This window comes from Felis catus, chromosome B1 (genome assembly GCF_018350175.1).
Source record: "Felis catus isolate Fca126 chromosome B1, F.catus_Fca126_mat1.0, whole genome shotgun sequence".
NCBI classification, from domain to species: Eukaryota; Metazoa; Chordata; class Mammalia; order Carnivora; family Felidae; genus Felis; species Felis catus.
This window is the reverse complement of record NC_058371.1, coordinates 171532620-171551853: the sequence shown is the minus strand read 5'-3', so window position 1 is coordinate 171551853 and position 19234 is coordinate 171532620. Positions and strand designations below refer to the sequence as shown.

Here is a 19234-nt window from a genome sequence, read left to right as displayed (position 1 = left end):
TTTTAAATTATGTAGGACAGAAAACCCTAAAACAATAGTGGGTGTGCAAGATAGGAGTCCATCTCTCTTCTTATGCGGATGAGATCCAGAGGTAGGTGCCCCACGGCTGGTGTGGCAGTGACTGACCATCAGAGACCCAGCTTCCTTCTATCTTGTTCCTCTAAGTTCAACTCATGGCTTTCATCTCATGGTCCAAGTTGGCTGTTCAAACTTCAGTATCTAAGAAGGAAAGAATGAAGAAGAGAGTACCTTTTCCTACTAAGGACATTCCTGGAGGTTGCCTGAAGGCTGCCCATACCTCAGTAGCCAGAACAAAGCCATAGGACTATATTCAGTTGAAAGGAAGGCTGGGACATATAGCCTTTATCCTGGACTGCAGTGTGTTCAGTTGAAAATTATTTTCTATTACTCAGGAAAGGGATTTGGGGGAATAACCAGCAGTCTTGGCACAACTACCAATGTTTATCTTGCACACAAGGAAAGGCTTTTCAGGCTGAGGCAAGAACATGCACAGAGGCACACGAGAGTGTTCAGTGTGTCTGGAACTGGACATGTGATGGCGGACAGGGCTAGCAGGATAAGCAGGAGCCATGTTTGGAAGGGCTTTGAAAGTCAAGCTGGGAAGTTTGAGTCTGGCAGTAGGGAGCCAAGCATATTCTTATATTTGATATTAATTCTTCCAAGGATTTATACTGCATGCCTATATGAGTTATTTAATATTTTTAATGTAAAAATTGTAACCTATGAGGTTCAATATTTAGAAAATAGAGGAATGGATAAAAATAACTTATTGGCATCCTATCTCCCCAAGACAATTCCTGTTAGTGGTTTGGGTTTATTTCCTCACAGTCTTTGAAAACGTTGTTGTAATCATTGTGCGTTTATAATCCCAAGTTGTTTTTCTTTTTTCTTTTATTTTCGCATAATCCTAGACTATGAGAATCTCATGTGGCCACACTGTCTTCCTAAATATTATTTTACTTTTTTTTTTTTTTTCAACGTTTATTTATTTTTGGGACAGAGAGAGACAGAGCATGAACGGGGGAGGGGCAGAGAGAGAGGGAGACACAGAATCGGAAACAGGCTCCAGGCTCTGAGCCATCATCAGCCCAGAGCCCGATGCGGGGCTCGAACTCACGGACCGCGAGATCGTGACCTGGCTGAAGTCGGACGCTTAACCGACTGCGCCACCCAGGCGCCCCCTAAATATTATTTTAAAGTAACTGTATAATATCCCAGTAAAATAATCTAATCATTTCTTTTTATTTTCCAGCTTTATTGAGACCTATTTGACATATAATATTGTTTCTACCTAGCCATTTCTGTATGACACTTTACACTGTTGGCCATTTAGGCTGGGCATTTGCTAATTTCTTTTACATTTTGTAAGATGTTGATAGCTTCAACTTCAAATTTTTGTTACGTGTTACTACATCATTAGAGGACATTCAGTTGCAAGTAATGCAGGCAGATAATTTTCTCACATAATAAAAGTTAAGAGGTGGTGAGTGGGTCAACAATGTTCTGGTTCTGTGTCTCTGTAGTTTTCTCTGCTTTCCTACTTGTCCTAAGATGGCTGCTGTAGCTCTCAGAAGAGAGTATTCTCCTATGACAACACCCAAACGTGAAAGGAAGGCATGTGCTTTCTGACCACGTCTCTATGATCTAACTGGAAAGGAACATCTTTCCCAGGAGCACTCAAGAAGACTTTCCCAAATATTTTATTGGGTAGAACTGGGTCACATGGCTACCCAGAGCTGCAAGGGAAGCTGGGAAGCCAGGAACTAAAAGATTTTCTTTCACTGTCTTTGACTGGACGTCGTGGTTCATCCCTTGATTTGGGACACTTTGCCCATCCCCAAATAGAGGTTCTTTTAGCAAGGAAGAGGAAATAGCTGTTGGGCAGGTAGGCATCCAAGCTAACAGTTAACACTGGGACATGTGGAGACAAGGAAAACCACAGAAATAGTTTTTCAGGTAACATTCTCGAAACTTGCCCTGTTTTGCTAAATGGGTTAGAATAGAGAGCCAAGCCCTCAGAATACAGTGCTGTGATTTCCCATCACTTTTTTTTTTTTACATTGAAACCACATCTGCCTTTTCTTTTTAATAAAAAATTTGCTGCAAAGCAAAAATGGAAGTGAAACCAATTCCATTAGACAATCACTAATGAGAATAAAGTGTATGTTTATATTACTTTATTAACAACAGCTTGTAATGTTTATCTTTCTGATTATAGAATTAACTCTGATTGTTAAAAATTTGCAGAGTACCCAAAATGAAAGAATTATTAAATAAGTGAAAAAATTATCTTCAATTTGACCAGAGACAATCACTATTATTTGATGTAATTATTTTCGATCCTTTTAGACATGAATATATTTTTTCATATAAAATTAGGATTTAATTGTACAGACACTTTAGTTTTGTATCTTTTTATATTAATAAATCTATGATCCCTTTAAAATAACAGATTTTCTTGATTTTTTACATGTCTCTCTTCTATGTATACCTTTTACTGTGTTAATGAATCAGTTTGAAATGTAATTTGTTATCTGAAGGGGAAAATGCTGTAGAAGTTAATTGATCTAGAGAGTTCTCTCACTCACTGGCTGTGTGGCTTTATGTAAGTTGCTTAACCTTTCTGAGCTTCAGTTACATATAAAATGAGGTTGTGAGAATAATAATAATACTGGTTTTTGCTATTTTACAGTGATCTTTTGAGGATCAAAAATGATAATATACACAGAAGTATTTTGTAAATTGTAAATTAATCTGAAAGATAAAAATTCAAAGTTAAAAGTTTGTAACTTAATGTTTTCCTTCCAAAGCATTAAAAACAGCCTCATTATTTTATATTTAGAAGATTAATTTAAAAGAAAGGAATTACAGAGAACAAAAACAATCTTATTTTATATTTTGAATAATAAACACCATGGGAAAAAAATAAATACCATTGAGATAGGTTTGCTCAAAATTATAAAAACCATTTTTTTACTTTTATAATAATATTTGATTCCTCTTACAATAAAATCAATAAGTACTCCTATGATAAAATTTAAAAAATATGTAGACAGGAAAGTAAAAAAGGAGAAAAGAAAATCCTTTATAATCCAATCCTCCAGAGGAAAGAAATTATGTTAACATTTTAGTGTAAACCATTTTGTTTTTGATAAACACATGAAAACTCAAAATTTTTACTATGAAAATGTTTTAATAGAAATTTTGCTTTTTAAAAGGTTTTTGTGGTTAAAAAAGTAAAAAGAATAGGTGTTTATGATTAATCTTGAAATTTTATGTATAATTTTCAGTATCATTTAAACAGAAAGTGCTCATTAAGGAGAATTTACAAAATTACTCCCTTTTCTCCTAAATGATTAAAACACTGCACAGCAATAATAATTTAGGTAATAATACTAATAATAGGAAGAAAGCAGCAGGTTTAACTTGAAACCAACTTTTGCAATCGTTGACTGCACTTGTCACAAACATGTTTTCCTCTAATAAAGCATCAAGCATTTCCCACTACCTCTTTCTTTTTGAGCTCAGACACTGCATAAGTTTCCCGGAAACCTCGCTCTTTTATTTCTGAGTATGCCTTTATCTTTCCCGTGAGAAGATAAAGCTACTTGATAGCTTAGGATATCTTTCCCAGCCACGGTTTCCATTTTAAAGGAAATTTAAGACAGAACATCTAAGAGCGTAAGTGCAAAAACCTCTGGAATCCCTTGTTTTTGGAAGACTACAAGGAAGTGGAATTTGCATCTGATTGGAATCCTCTAAGACTATAGAGTCAGAGTGATGAGGAAGATGACTTTGCAAGGTTCAACTGTGGTTCCGTAATTGTCCTCTGAGAATCAACTGCTATAAAATCACTGGTTATTATGCAAAACACATTGCAGCTGAAGCAGTGACAAGGTTTTATGAAGAAAACTTAGGTAGACTTGCTCAATGCAGATAAAAACAACAGCAGTAGTTTTCTATCTGGTTTATATAAATACTAGTCATAAATATAAAAAATTTGGGATATACAGAAAAGGAAAGAGGAAAACATTAAAAATCACTTGTGTCCTGTCACCCGGAGGTTACCTCTATTAACACTTGTAGGTGCGTCTATAATAGTTGAATTCAAATTCAAGTTTTGTATTGTACTTTCTTCACTTAACAGTATATTGTGAGCACTTTCCCGTATCATTAAATATTTTTTGATTTACAGTGACCTGAAATGGCCTGCTTCTTCAGATGGAGCCGCTAGTAGCAAAGAAATGACCTCAGGACCTCCCAGAAGAAACTTGATGCTTCTAGTGCCCACACCTGTCTCTTTCGTTGTGCCCATAACTATTTTTCCAGATAAGCAAGGCCAACTGGTGTCAAGTCTCAGCTGGATGACATGATGTTCTTTCTTTTTTTTTTTTTAATCTACGGACCAAATTGCACTTTATAAATAAGTACAAACATTCACACAGATGTTTCGAGCTTGTTCTGTCCATGAATGTTGCATCAGTAGTAAAGTGAATGGAATTCACAATTTTGCTTAGTTGACTCAACATTTATCATTTGAGCAGTGGATATTTCTAAGACAAGAAGTTAATTGGTAAGGAAGATGGAATATGTTAGTCTGAATCTGGCTTCCCAAAGCTCTGGCCAAATCATTCCAGATTTGCTAACAGATCAAATGTAACATTTTTTTGTTGAAATAAACACCAGTTTAAGGAATATGCTACTTTCTGGTGAGGTTAAGGAGGTCCCCAGCTGATTTTTTTCAACCATTTTTAATGTGTGAATGGAATCTTTTTTTTTTTTTTAATTTTTATTTTAGAGAGAGAGCATAAGCAGGGGAGAGGGGGAGAGAGAGAATCCTAAGCAGACTCCGTGCTCAGTGCGGAGCTGGAAGTGGGGCTTGATCCCATGGTCTTGGGATCATGACCCAAGCCGAAGTCAAGAGTTGGAGGCTTACCGACTGAACCACCTACGCTCCCTAATGTGTGCATAGAATCTTAAAAAGGAAAACGGAAAACATGAAATTACATTCATCTAAAGCCAAATCTACACACAAACTGGGCATTTGTGCAAGCAAAATTTTAAACTGCTCTATGTAATTAAAATACCACTGGTCATTTTATTTTCAACCCATAACATGCCCTGAATTCCTTGTGTTTGTTATTTGTTCCTGTACGATGCATTTTATTCATTTAAGAGAGCCACCTGATCAAATTATGAACTGATAAGCCCTATCAATTCTAGTTTTGTGTAATTTTCAGAAGACAGTAATGTGTCTCTTCTATAAATCAGTATATATCTGTTAACAGCTTCCAGAACTGTATTCAGTAGTGCATATGGAGCCATTTTTACACTTGTCCTTCACATTGTCAGTACCATTATTCAATAGTGGCTGAAATTCCTCTGGCCTACTTGTATAGTGATAATAGCTAATAAAAATAGCATCTAAAAATGACTATGTCTAGCATTCATGCCTATACACTAAGAGGAAATGAGAGGCATCTTGGAAAAAAAAGACGAAGGAAACAACCATTCTTTAAGAGCACAAGGCACAGGGAGAGGGTGAAGGAAAATATTTCAGATTTTTTTGGGGGGGGGATGAGAATAATGATGACTTTTGAAAATCAGTCTTCTTGGGGCGCCTGGGTGGCTCAGTCGGTTGTGTCCAACTTCAGCTCAGGTCATGATCTCGTGGTCTGTAAGTTCTAGCCCCGCGTCGGGCTCAGAGCCTGGAACCTGCTTCGGATGCTGTGTCTCCCTGTCTCTCTGCCCCTCCCCCGCTCACGCTCTGTCTCTCTCTCTCTCTGTCAAAAATAAATAAACATTAAAAAAATATATATATATATAAAAGAAAATCCGTCTTCTTCAGTAAGCCATGTGAAATTCAGGCAAATAGGCTGGGAGATTGGGATATCCGCCTGGAATGGGAGACCTTCCTAATAACCAACATTTAACCAAAATTCAACTGGCTACCATTGCAAAAATGGTTTATAGAATCAGGCCATGCCATTTATTGCCTGAGCAATCTTGAACCAGATACTTAAGCTTTCTGTGCCTTGGTTTCCTCCTCTGCAAATGGGGATAACGATGGTACCTACCTCATATTTGTTGGGATGATTAAGTAAAAAAAAAAAAAATGTGTATAAAGTGCTTAACTGGCACATGTTAAATGCTCAATAAATGGTAGGTCAGTGTGACCATCATTATTATTATTAAGAGTTGGTTAAAAAGATCATGGGAGCAGAGAATAGCAAGCTGAAGGACAAGGCAGCTTTGTGACACTGTCTTAAAAAGCTCCTACCACCTTGGCTTTTTCTACTAGGTGTTTGGCTTTGGTCATATTTCTCTCTAGATGTCAGCAGTCCATCACAAAATGACTTACAAGGATTCAGAGGAGAGACTCAGGGCAGAAAGGAGGAGAAGTAAGCAAAGTGGAGGGTTGGAGCTGAGAGGAGAGTACCCACAAGTCCCCCCTTCCAGTCTGGGAGGGCTGTCTCCCAGAGCTGGGCAGTCAGATCCCCCTTGCCAAAGTGGGTACATGAGGAAGCAAGTCTTCCAACGGTGAGCAGAAGGCAAAGTCTCATTAAACCTGAGGATGTATGCTGATGTTAAGGACCATTAAACATTAAAATCACTATTGGATGTTTTAAAAAACAGACTTTACCTCCCTCTTCTTCTGGCTGAGGTCTTTCTTAACCTTCCTATTTGAATATGCATCTCGCCCAAGCTTTCTATCCCTCTTTTCTGCTTTTTTCTTCTTAGTAATTAGCACACTGTAACATACTATATTACTAAATTATGTTCATTGCATGTCTCTCCAGTAGATGCAAACTCATGAGACCAGGCTATTTTTGTGGTTGTTATTGTTCCCTGCTGTCTTCTGAGGGCCTAGCACAGTGCTTAATGAATATTATAGCTAATGTTCAATAAATATTTGTTGAATGAGACAAGAAAGGAAAAATTTCACTTATCTTAGGTGAGTGAACAGTGTAGTGGATGAACAGATGACCTCAGAAGGCATGTCTGAAGATTCTGTGATTGTTTTGATTACACATAAAAAATAAAGTACCATTAACAACTTGATTTTAAAATTTCTACATCCTTGGGGCACCTGATTGGCTCAGCTGGTAGAGCATGTGATTCGATCTTGGGAGCCCCACGTTGGGAGCAGAGATTACTTTTAAAAAATTCTAGATCCTTTAAAACTGTTGAGACAATAAACACATGATATTGGAATCCTATCCATGATGTGTAAGCTTGTATGACTTTATTCAACCAGAATTTGGGCACTGGCAAATCTCCTCAAATTATGAAAATTAACACTTGTTATTCAAAGAGGGGATAGAGATGGAGGAAAAAATTCCAGAAGGCAAAAGTCCAAAACAAGAGTGGCTAATAACAGCCACCATGTTGAGGCGCCTGGGTGGCTCAGTCAGTTAAGCGTCCCACTTCAGCTCAGGTCATGATCTCGCACTCTGTGAGTTCAAGCCCCGCGACGGGCTCTGGGCTGATGGCTCAGAGCCTGGAGCCTGCTTCTGATTCTGTGTCTCCCTCTCTCTGACCCTCCCCCGTTCATGCTCTGTCTCTCTCTGTCTCAAAAATAAATAAACGTTAAAAAAATTAAAAAAAAAATAATAGCCACCATGTTAACTTGTCTCTCCTACATTTCAAGGACTTTACAGCTTTTTTACAAAAATCCTTCCAAGATAGTTCTTATTATACCTATTTTCCAGATGGGACAACTAGGGCCGTATCCTTGCAATTAAATGGAGATGGAATTTGAATCTTGCTTTGTCTTAATTCAAATTTATACTTTCTCCAAAATGTCAGATTACCTTTGGGTACAGACTTCAACCTGTTCCCTCCAGAACTGTGCAGGAGATCTGTTATTTTGAAGAGATGGCAAGTTAGCACTCACTGGTCTCTGCTTTATAACTGAAACGTTTGCAACCCCCGCTCCGAGCAGGTGTGCTGAGTTGCAGTTACCCTGTGATGTTTGTGCCCAAACTGAAGATCCCTATCAAGGCAACGAGTAAAATATGAATGTGAGAAGAAGCAGTGATGGCCTTCTTCCTCTTTTTTAAACAAACCAGAATTTCTGCCTCAGAGTGAATGTTGCGCCCTTTGCAGGGGTCCCATGGGAGTTTATGCACTTGACCCAAAGACACTGCTCTTACATCATGTCTCAAGCTCCTCTTATGGATTTGCTCTGAACCCGAGGCACATTCTTTTAAGTTTCTTCAATGATAGCAAATCTTTGTCCTTTTCAGGTGGATTTGATTTTGGGAGACAGCCCTTTGGAGCTTCAGCCAGTGGATAAGGTGGGTGACCAAGCTAGATTATATTTGGAGTTAAAAACACGTTGTGAACAGAGGGTAGTGATTTTGGTTTTCTTTTGTAGTTTGTTAAACCGTGTCAGGAGGATATTGTAAACGTTTCTAAAAGCGCTTTGACTAATGCCTGCAATGTCGGAAAAGTGCATCAACTACCAAGTGACTGCTTTGCAGGATAATGGTCATTTGACTACATTAGCTCTGTTCCAACAGTTAAAAGAAAAAAAAAGTACCATAACTGTAGAGCCACAGCTTGAATGATTACTTTGGGTGCTATCATCTTCTTCAACAAGACCCTGCATTGTTATGAATTATGGCTTTGCAATAAAAAGAACCAGGATGTAAATGTTTGCTAGATAAACACAGTTACACAGGGCAAACAGACCAGGATAAAAATGGCAGTTGAGAATCCGGAGAACCTAATATTCACTAACACAAAAAGCAGCATGTTGCATTAAAACAGGTAAAGAGAAGATAGATGGTGGGAAGAACGGCAGGGGAAATGATAGTCTTTATGGTTATGGCAATAAGAGAGAAGCTAGAAGATGTTTGAAACGATATTCTTATCTGGTTAAGGTGGCTGTTGTTTATAACGAGTTAAAATGTGCAAGGAAGAAATTGTTCATGTGATTTCTAGCCTGTGGCGTTCCTAAGATATTTTAATATGTAGAATTTTAAAGGGTATTTTCTATGAATGTATTTTACACTGATGTATTATACATCAGAATTAACCTCTTTATTTTATGAAGGGCTAACATTTTGCAATCCCCATCATGAAATCTCTCAATCAGAAGGATATGTGTTTTGGTTTAATACAGTTATCACGCAGTGGGGAGCTGGGTAAAAATAATTACGGTATGACCAATGCCCTGGGTTTCAAAGCATTCAGACAAGGTTTTAGTACCTATATCCATCTTCAGAACCCACTGAAATATTTTATCTTATTAGGTGGCATATCACAGATGAGGGTCTGTGTAAACATTAAAAGCTACCCACTAAATCTAAATCATTTCAGTTAATAAGCTAATAGTAAGAAGAAGGAGAGGCATCTTACTAACCAAGGGCAGAAATAGTTTAGTAAATGATTGATATCGCAAGGTCTCCAAGATTTTACTATACATTACGATTACCATTGTCATTAAGAGTCCTCTTGGGAATAAATGGCAAAACGTGTTTGCAATGGGCAAGAATACCACTTATGCCTGAGTTCAGGGTATACAGACATTTGTCTTATTATTTAAAAATCCTCAATAAAAGAGGCCCTTGTTCTTAGGAGACTGTTAAAGAGAAAATAAGCTGTTCTTCTGCCATATCAGAGGGCATTTCAAATGAAGGTGTTTTGAGAAAGCAAGTCTTGACCTTAAGCGGATTGTGTTTGCCTGGGAATCTCAGAGGAGGGGTACCCAAGAGAGGAAAAATGGACCTGTGGCCTGGGGGCTCTGGCTGAATCTCCCTCCCCTCAGCGGCCCAGCTCTCTCTATTGGGACACGGTGGCGTAAAGAGCCAGGACAGCTGGATGGGGTAAAACTTTCATCACCTTTTCATAGGCCATAGAGTTTCATTTAGCCAGCTGAGGTCTCCTTGTCTGTAAAACATATTTTAAAATGTTTACCACATAGAGTCATCGTGAGGATTAGATGAGAGAATCAGTCTATCGTTCAGCAAATGGTTCTCGCATGACTTTTCAGTGCCTAAGATACACCAGTGTGCAAGGCCAGGCCATAGGGCTCAAGGGCCTCTGTACTAGACTTTATAAGACTGTTGGTGAGGGCTCTGGCAATGTCAACATGGGTGGTACAGGAGCTCATGGGAGGTGGGTTCCTGGAATATGGCTTATAATAGGGTCTGTTCCCTGCTAGGAGGCCCATACCCATAGCTGAATTCCCCAGGATTTCCCCCACCTTGGGCCCAAGGCATCAGAACTGACGCCCTGAGAGGTTTGGATGTGTGTGTGTCTGTGGATGTGTGGTATATATGTGTAGTTTAAGTCATTTGCTTCCACCCCCAACAGTATCCCTGTCTATTAACAGAATGAGGGGGAGAAAGAGAGAAAAAGAGAGATTGGGACAGAACCAAAAAGAGAGATTTCCAGGAAAGGAAGAAAGTTAGATAGCTCTCCCCAACCCCCTCCCACCCTTACCATGAAAATACCGTCTGGGATTAAACTCGATGTGAAGATTAGAGGTGTGGGAGAGACATTAGGAGAAACTGTTTCTCACGTCAAGAACAGGAGGAAGCAGAAAGCCTATATGAGAACACCGGAAACGACAAATTACACACACAGAGTGAGCCAGTCCATCAGAAGAAGAGGGGTCAGCCAGGGAGCCAAGCGGGAAAGGGCAGTCTTGCAGCCAGACCCAGCAATGCCCTTCCCAGCACCGTCCAGGATGCGACGGGAGTGCTTGGACCCTCAGACACACCCCACGTGGCCTGACCCTGGGAGTATGCGTGCCCTTTTGTGGAAAAATGCACAAGGCCTGAGGCCTCATGCTTATGGCACCTCTTGCTTTGTGTCTCAAAGGGCAGAGTCTTGCCTCACCTTCTCCTGCAGGTGGAGGGGGGTTGTCCATGCAGGCCACTGTCCCTGCCCGACTCCTCCACTTTCTCAAAGGAAATGGGGACACAGAAAACCCCTAGGTCTCTTGCTGCAAGTATGACCAATTTTGAAGTCACTGCTGCCCTGATTCTTTTAGAAGCTTGGATGAGAAAACTCTTCTATCCCCAATTTTCTGAAGGAAATCTGAAATTGATCTTCTCTCTGCACTAATTTGGCACCTCATAGCAGTGCCCGGGGATAGCGCACCCTGTATTAACCACCCCCTTCCGGCACACCCTCCCCTACTTGCACCCTGGGATTGCTTTTAGTCAAGTGTTTCAGGAGATGAAATCAGCCTGCACTGAGAAGCAATGTAAGGAACCACCTTGCAAAACTTGTCACTGGCTGTGTTTAGCATAAAGACGGTGTTTCATTTCAGCCGTTATGTCCTCTCTATGAGAATTCAGGGGCTGCGTTTCTCTTTAGTCTCAGAAATAGTCATTTTTATTGAGGGGCACTCAATTTTTTATGTGGAAGAATTTATTTCATATGGTTGCTTAAAAGCTTAGCACCACATGGCATATCTTTTCTGTATCAACCTCACCTCTGGTTTTAGAATCTTTGTCTTCATTTCTCTTGGCCTCATCTTTTCATTTCTTGTGTTCAATTGGTTTTATCTTGCTAAGGTATATGTATCCTTACAAGCTGCCCTAAATCTTTCGATGAACAAAACCAGAGGTAAATAACTAAGGTATCCACAAGTTATATGTTCTACTTATCTAATAATATCATGGCGGTGATCTGGCTTTCCACGGAGAATTTTCTAGAAGGAGATAATATACTCATCAGAGAGCTCAAGGATCTCACCCGGCAGATTGAGTTCTTAGTGCACATTAATAAATGGACACTTGTGTTCATGTAAGGGTCTCTTATGGGCTTAGTGATGGTGTGTCCCTCTCTGAGAATGCCCGTCTTGCACTGTTTATTCCTGCCACTGCTGAACACTAGACATATTAATCCTCTTCCACTCCCTTGAACACAGCAAACTCTTTCCTTCATCAGGGACTTTGCACATATAAATTATCTCTGCTCGGAATGTCCTTCCTCCTTTTCTCTCCACACCCCTCTTTCTCATCATTAGAGCAGTAGCGGCACATTAGAATGATTGAGGGTGTGTGTGTGTGTGTGTGTGTGTGTGTGTGTCTTATTAATACCCAGTCTCCAAATAAGACAAATTAAACTGAAATCTCCAGGGGTGGAGCCTAGGTACTGGTATTTTTTAAAAGCTTCTCAGATGATTCTAATTTTTAGCCAGGACGGAGAATCACGGCTGTAGGTCTCAGCTTAAATGTTAGCTTCTTACAGAGGCCCTCCTTGGCCACCTCTAGGACACAGACATTGTCACGCTCTCCAGCTCACCTTCTTCCCTGATTCCTTTGTAATAATCACTACAATTTGTAACTGTTGCATATATTTGAATGTTTTTGTCCCTCATCCTCCACCCCTCAATTAAGACATAGGTGCTGTGAGGACAGAAAATATATCTGTCTTGGTCTTTGTGCTTTTCTTCTTGGTCTTTGTACAGTGTCAGGTGCATAACAGGATTCTGAGTCTACAGTGATGAGAATGACCCTCAAATAATACTACTGTTCTGTGGGGACTCCTGGAAGCCAGTGAGGCTCCCTGGAATATTATGAGAGAATCCATATCGATGCTCAGTGGCTATTTTACTGCCAAAATGGTTCCACACACTTTCCTCTTCCCTGACCCCTGTGTGCCAGGATTTTTTCAAGTGAGATCTATAAATAAATCCTCATTTGGAGCATCTCTTTTATGTCTGTGTCCTCCTTTATTTGATTTTGACCATTGTGAGTGAGAGATTCCAACTTGTTCATCTTTGTGTTCCCACCCTATTCCAGCACCCGGCACTGAATCTTACACATAGTGGGGCTCCATAGCTATTTGTTGACTTGAATGGAGTTGACTTTATCTTTATGGCATGTAGATATTCTGACCAAGATTTCACCCTGGACAGTAGCATTTATGACTATCCAGATATTTGAGGCATGGGGGATCGTGAGCACATCATGAAAGTTAAATTTGTTGGTCTAGGCAACTTCACCATAATCTAAATGCAGATGGTCTCTACACCTGGATTGCACAGAAGGACAAAACAAGTAAATTTGTGTTTGGAGGCAGATAATGAAACTGTGAGGAGTCTGAAAACAACTCAGTCACCTACCTCATAACACAGGTGCTGGTCCAAAAAAGGATAAATTCATTGTGGGGCTGCTTGAGCTTTCGATATGGCTGGGTCAGTTCTTTCTAAATTATTATTTGATAGTTATTAATAAATCAAAGCAAACAATCCACCTACTGTTTTCCCTCCACAGTTAGTATGTTCACCAAGTTGACGTTTATGTTCTAAGGTACTTTTTTCCTAAGCTTAAATTAACTAAGACCGGTTAGAGGAGTGGACATTTTTTTCTCCTTTCTTCTGCTTTATTTCATTTCCTTAAGGAATCATCTTGGTTTTTCACTCTTCCTTTCCTCAGTTTTACGTAGGTGTTGTGTTGGTGGGAAATGGAAAAGCCTCTTATCTGGGAAATTTTTCATATTGTCATGGAGAAAAATGCATGTGCGCGCACGTGCGCACGCGCGCACTCACACACACGCTCATAAACCCACACAAATGAAATCCCCTCTTCAGAGGAGCCAGCTACAGGAAATTGACTTATGCACAGGAACTTGCTAATCTCTATTGTCACATTCGGATTGTTCCTGCCACCTCAGTCACCACGCACACTAAATCCATCCATCTTGGGTTGGATTCTCTACCAGCTCAACTCTTACAGTTTTGGTTCTTCCAGTGTGAATCAGCTATATCCTTGGGGAGGAAGGAAAAGTTAATCCCAGAGGAATTTATAACAGCGCTTGGGCAGCTTTTGCTTTTACTTACCTGCACTGAACAAATTAACTTCCGGAGTCAGTCATTTTGGTGTCAAGAAATTTCTTTGGCATTCTACAACAGGTAAGACTTTTGCTTCTTTAAAAATAGTTCCTCAGTGTCAAAAGAAATCTCTCCAATGTATTTAGCTTTACTCTAGGCTAAACACAGTAATTATCTTTTTCTATAGTTGTAAAATATGGTACCATATTATGGGGGAATGGGGACTTGCCCTGGTATCCAATCCCCCCGCCTCGCCACGCACCATCCTAAAAAGATGCATATCATTTTTGAAACTTTACAAGTTATAATAGTTGGTTTTTGGTTATTCAGATATTCTCTTAGAGAATTCATATGTTTGTTATTGACTATGACTGAGTTCAAATATTTGGGTAGTTGAAATATCACCCTATGTTTGATAAGTAAACTTAAAGATCCTCTCAGTTGTATAAATAAGAGCTTTAAAATGTTCTAAATCAAAAAAGAAACCAACCCAAATCCAGATGATGTGGATTTGGAGCTGGAATTTCTAGCTTGTCTGTTTCACCTATTGCCAATGCTTGAGTCCTCTTCCTACAAGTGGTATATGAAGGATAAGTATTTATTTTTAAGTTAAATTGAATTAAATTAAATTTAGTTTTTGAGGTGGTTTGATTTGGGGACATGCTATGAGGTACCATCAATAGCCTGGGTTATAGCTAAATGAAGGTAGGGAAATCACTAGTTTAAGGTACTTCACTAAATGAAAGTTGCCATTGAAATATTCAAGCAAGCAACAACTAGTCAATAATCATTTATTGGTTCCGAGCTGGTGCTGTGGAGGATATAAGAAAAATATAAGGAAGTCTCTATCCAAAGGAACATATAATCTAGTAGTCATGGCAAGAGGTAAAATTCAGGAAGAGGTAAAATTCAGAGGGGAATTGAGTGATTACTGGGGTTACATGGGTGGTAAGTTATAAGAGTTCCAAGAAAGGGGGTTTGAGGGTAAGCAAGAATGGTCTGGAAGACATGGCTTTGGAAAAACATGAGATTTGAGTAGATGGAGAATGTGGAGGTTAATTCACATGGGAGGATTGTGTGGGCAAAGGCACAGAGGTGAGACTGACGAGATGAGCAGTCCAGTTGAGGAGACTGGCCCTCAAAAGAGGAAAATTTGTTTTACATATTGGCAGGAAATAAGCTTGGAAAATTCAGGTGTAGACAAGTTATAGAGGACCTTGAGAGGCTGCTGAACAGAACTGACTCCATTCAATAGTTTTCTAGTCTTCTTATGCCATTCTTATGCCTTTTCTGAGCTTTCATAGCAATCACAGAATTCCAGGTGAGTGGGAGCCCAGAGATCCCTGAGTCTTTTCATTTTGGGACTACTCTTTATCTTCTACTTGCCTTCCCTTTACTGTCTTCCTTTACCATACCATTTATGCTAGGAAAGGTTTGTGTGGCTCAGGGATCCTGTAAGACCTCCATTTCTGGTTACTACAGGTCAGTCATCAAGTATTAAAGTGGCCTTCCTCTTAGGAGAATGATTTGGTTGACCAAGCAAGCCTGTAGTCTTCAAAAGCCAACCCAAAAACTCCATGAAATATGTGTTACTTCCTTCACATGTCTGACTGAGATGCTATGGATCTGCTGGTGTTTTTTTTCCTAATGATTTGGAGCACTTTTTTTTTTTTCTTCTGAAGTGTGAAATATTTGCATCCATATAATAACAAAACTACAGTATGGTGAATAAGAATCCAGACTTTTGGAGCCAGATTATCTTGTGCTGAACCTGGTGCTATTGCTTCTGAGCTGTGGGAACCTAGGACACGTTACTTCACTTCTTCAATCCTCAGATTAAAAACAAAAATCTGTAAAGTAGCTCCAATAACTGAAAATACTTATGTCAGAGTTGTTGTAAGGATAAAAATGAAATATAAATGTGTGCAGCATTTAGCTTAGTGCCTGGCATAAAATAAACTCTGAAGAAATGTAGCTATTATGATTGTTACTAAGACTTGGCTGGGGACCCGAGAGTGAAGATGATATGGTGTCTGGCTGGGAACGAGATAACTGTAAAGTAACTCTTTTAATGCCGGTGCTCCTTTCAAAGGAAAATGGGGCTGATGGGTGAAGGCTGGAAATTAATATCTTTTGAGCACCAAGTATGGAATAGGCATGGGATAGTCTGTTTTATAGCAATAATATATATGAAAAAAGGAAAAGAAGATTTGAAACTGATTTAAAAAAATTTTTTTTTGATGTTTTCATTTATTTTTGAGAGACAGAGAGAGACAGAGTGTGAGCACTGGGGAGGGGCAGAGAGAGAGGGAGACACAGAATCCAAAGCAGACTCCAGGCTCTGAGCTGTCAGCACAGGTCCTGATGCGGGGCTTGAACCCGCAGACCGTGAGATCATGAACCTGAGCCTAGGTCGGATGCTCAACCGACTGAGCCACCCAGGCGCCCCAGAAACTGATCTTTTAAGCCGTTCCATATCTGATTGTCAGACTTATAGGACAACTATCTGAGTGACTGCTGTGTTATTTGTGGGCATCTGTGGCTGATGTTGCTTCCTGAATGCTTTGGGTGGAATTTTAGAGGTGTTTGGCATTAGAGGCAGAGAGTGACTCTCCTTCCTTGGCCAGCTTAAATTAAATTATTTTTAATTTTATTGTATTCTAATTTTAGTGCTAGCAAGACATAGCCAAAAACCATTTCTATTCAAAAGTTGTGACCATTTTGACAAGGAGTACCCAAAGTACTTATCTGGATTCTAGATTCTTGGGTCTGGGGGAAAGCTAAGATTGAAAAACGTCTTGCTTGCTCATTCCACTCTCCAAACTAGAGAGTTTTTTTTTGGGGGGGGGAGGTTAGTAAGCCCCCTTTTAAAAATGCAAATATGGCCAATATGTTCATTATGCAAGGGATTTCTCAATTATATGTGCAGATTACCTTGGTCAAATAGTAATATTGTTTCCCTTCTAGAGCCCCACTAATAACAAAAGGGAGGAAGATTTGGGGTTTTGTGTATGCAAAGGGGTGGGCCCAAGTCAAGATAGGGTGCGAAAGGGGAGCATGACAGTGGTGGGTGCTGGGATGGGGAGTGCAAAAGAGGGCATCTGAGATGGAAAGGGTGAATAGAGGCAGGTTCGTGCCAGAAACAAAGGCTCCTCCTACATGGCTTTTAAATCATTTGACTCAAACAGCTCCTTGAAGTCCCAAGCAACCTCTTGGTATTTTGCTTAAGAAGATGTACTGTTCCCTGGATGTGGACAGTTGTTCAGAGATAATGTGATTTGTTTGGTTCTGGCCTGGAATTATAGTTCCTAAAGCTGGCTGGACATCAAAACCACTTGGGGAGTTTTTAAAAAACTAGCACTTCCCAGGTATCACATAGAAGCCCTGAGATTTAGTCCAGGAATCTGTGTGATAATCAATACAAACCCTTTCCCCCAGGTGGCCTGGAGGCAGTTGCTCTATAGGTGAGCATCTGAGAGTCATTAATCCAGAACTCTTCTACTAGGGCACCAGGCACCAAGATGGTAAGTTACGTAAGTGCTGAAATGGTGCAAAATGATCCTCCCACTGTTGTGATTAATCTCGACACAAGTAATTTATGTTGTTTTGAATTTATTTCTTAGGAGAATTCCTGGGGATGGGTTGACAGAGTTAAAGGTGTGAGCATGTTTAGAGTTTTCATCAACCATATTTACATTTTTAACGCTCAAGTGGTAGGGTGCCACTTTCAAAATTCTATAGTGTTAAATACACATGGAGGCTGTTCATTATTACTCAGGGAAAGGCCAAAGAAAGGAATTTGCTTTCAAGGGAGAAAGTGCCAAATCATTCTTCCATTTCTCTTTTCCAGTAAGACAACACTAATGAATTACGTTTGGAAGAAATTTTCAAAGTATTACAGAACACTCAATTGCTTCTTAGAGCATAAATTGGAGTCTTCTTATCTCTACATTTAGTTTCTTGTAAAACTGTAGTCAGCAATGACCTCTTCCCCATTTCGTAGAAAAGAAAACCAAGGAAGAGAGTGGTTAAGTAACATGCAGTATGGTTCTCATCACATTTGCCATGAGAACTGAGTATAGTCATCTACTCAGTCATTGTTTGAGTTAATAAATAATTGAGTAGTTGCTATAGGTGACCCCGTGAAAAAACACTAGTAAATGAGTCCACAAAGAGAGTATTGTCCCAATTGGGGGAGGGTGGGTGGAATTAATTGACTCAGATAGACCTCCTGCTCTATTTTTTTTTTTGCATTATGCTTTATTCATCATATATTTGCATAACTTGCTAACCTAAAAGCATGGTTATTGTTTGTGACAACAGATGGGAATAGGGTGAATTTTCAATGGCTTCAATGAAAAGAAAAAGCCGTGCGCTTACAAAATATCAAGTGAGGTATTTGTAGCTGTGTGCGGGAGCCTGCCTGCATTTGTTTGCAAGAGCTGCCTGTAATATTTCCAGAAATTTTGCAAGCCAGTTGTTGAACACAGACACCAGGAAAAATTAAATTCTATAACTCACAGTTAAACAAGTTATGTTAAAAATAAAGGCAATAAATACTCAAAACTCATTACTTCCTTTTTATTTACTACATTTTACTATTATTTATGTCCTTGAACTTATTTCAATAATAGTGTGCCACTGAGGATCTCTTTCCAACTCTGCATTCAAATTCGTAGCTTGAAACTGGCCATGGTAGGAATATTTACACCATGAAAATTGGCGAACACCATAAATCAGGCTCCCCATACTTTTTTTTTTTTTTGAGGAGAGGCTGTTAAACATTTTATCAGCATGCCATCAAGGAACTGTGTAAAATACAAATATGGCAACTTGGCAATGTGTCAAGAGCCATTAAAACGCGCATACACTTTGATCTCTTAATTCTATCCCTGGGAATTTATTCTAAATAAATAATTCAAAGAAGGAAAAAATAACATGCAGGAACACATTCACTGTATTACCATTTATAACAGCAGAATCGGAAAATAACCTAACTAAGCAATAATGGTTCTGGTAGCGTTAACCCCATGGAATACTTTGTAGTCATTAAAGGTAATACCTATGGTAGTTACATGAAAATATATTTGGTATAGTGTTAAATTAGAAAAACAGGACTAAAAAAAACAGGATGAAAAATCTCATTTACATTCTGATTTTGTTACGAATGAAGATTAAATGTGAGTGTAAAAGTGCAAGCATTTGGTGTGTTAGATGGTGAAATGATAGAATTTTGTTTTTATTTTGTTTATTGGAGTAGTGGTGTGTGTGCATTTGAAAAATGTGGAGAAAGCCTGTAAATAAGTGATCTTAAGTAGTTTTAACATTTAACCGGAAGATTGAGCAGTTGTGTGGACCAGATGAGGTTTGGCTTTGACATGCAGATGTGTACTATGATTCTCTGGGCAGGGTATT

At 39.3% G+C, this 19234-nt stretch overlaps 1 protein-coding gene across 3 annotated transcripts in view; it reads left to right on the top strand.

Moving 5' to 3' along the window:
• The first annotated feature begins 8043 nt into the window (after window positions 1-8043).
• Window positions 8044-19234, top strand: part of RHOH (ras homolog family member H) — a 45446-nt gene continuing 34255 nt past the window's right edge. Inside the window, exon 1 of one of the 3 annotated variants that reach the window (XM_006931159.5) lies at window positions 8044-8321. The gene's annotated coding sequence lies outside the window, so the exon portion shown is untranslated. The other 2 variants (XM_003985423.6, XM_019829615.2) reach the window with 2 other exon arrangements.